Source organism: Elephantulus edwardii, unplaced genomic scaffold (genome assembly GCF_000299155.1).
Source record: "Elephantulus edwardii isolate Elephantulus edwardi_28Jun2011 unplaced genomic scaffold, EleEdw1.0 scaffold00235, whole genome shotgun sequence".
Lineage (NCBI taxonomy): Eukaryota > Metazoa > Chordata > Mammalia > Macroscelidea > Macroscelididae > Elephantulus > Elephantulus edwardii.
The window spans coordinates 977,779-978,949 of record NW_006399985.1 but is presented as its reverse complement, the minus strand read 5'-3'; positions in this window follow the sequence as shown (position 1 = coordinate 978,949).

Sequence of the window (1,171 nt, the reverse complement as noted above, 5' to 3'; positions counted from 1 at the left end):
TATTTGTTTTATAGGTTGAGTCTGTGACAGATCTTCTCTGAATGTTTGATAAAAATTCACTTGTAAAACCTTTTAGTCCAGGACTTTTTCTGGCTGGAAGTTGTTTTATTACCTTTTCACTTTCTTCTTTTATAATAAGCCTGTTCAGTTTTTCAATTTTGGTGGTGCCAGTTTTGAATACTTGAACACCGCAACAAGATAAAGGTAAATTACCCAATTGAAAAATGGGCACAGGATATAAACAGAGACTTCCCCAAAGAAGACATTTTGATGGCCAACAAACACACAAAGAAATGTTCAAAATCTTTAGCTCTAGGAGAGATACAAATCAAAACAACTAGAAGGTACCATCTCACCTCAGTAAGAGTAGCAAAATTTAACAAAACAGCAAACACCAAATGCTGGTGAGGTTGTGGAGAAACTAGAGCCCTTATTCACTGTTGGTGGGAGTATAAAATGGTGCAACCACAATGGAAGGCAGTATGGCACCTTCTCAAAAAGCTGCAAATAGAGATACCTTCTGATCTAGTAATTCCACTACTGGGAATATACCCTAAAGAAATCATAACCGCCACCCAAGCAGATATACACATACCCATGTTTATTGCTGCTTTGTTTACAATAGCAAAGAGTAAGAAACAACCCAAGTCTCATCAACAAACAAATGGATAAAGAAGCTGTGGTATATTCACACAATGGAATACTATGCTGCATTGAAAAACAAGGAACTCATGAAATATTATACAGCATGGGTGATGCTGGAAGACATTATGCTGAGTGAAATATCTCAGGCACAAAAGGACAAATATTGCTTAGTGCCACTGTTGTAAAATGACACTGACATCGGGGTGGAGGGTAGACTGAGAAAGAGGGAATAAATAATGTATACTGCATTGAAACAGATGGAGAGAACTGTTTAAAAGGGATATGCTGTTATGTGCCATCGAGTCGCCTATGACTCATAGCGACCCTATGTACAACAGCCCTAAACTCCGCTCTGTCCTGTGCCAATCGCATCGTCTCTGACGCTCCCATCCTAATTACCCCAGTCACTGAATCAATCCACCTCATAGAGGGCCTTCCTCTCCTGCGCTGTCTCTCCACCCTCCCAAGCATGATGTCCCTCTCCAAGGACCGGTCTCTCCTCACACCATGTCCAAAGTATGTTAGA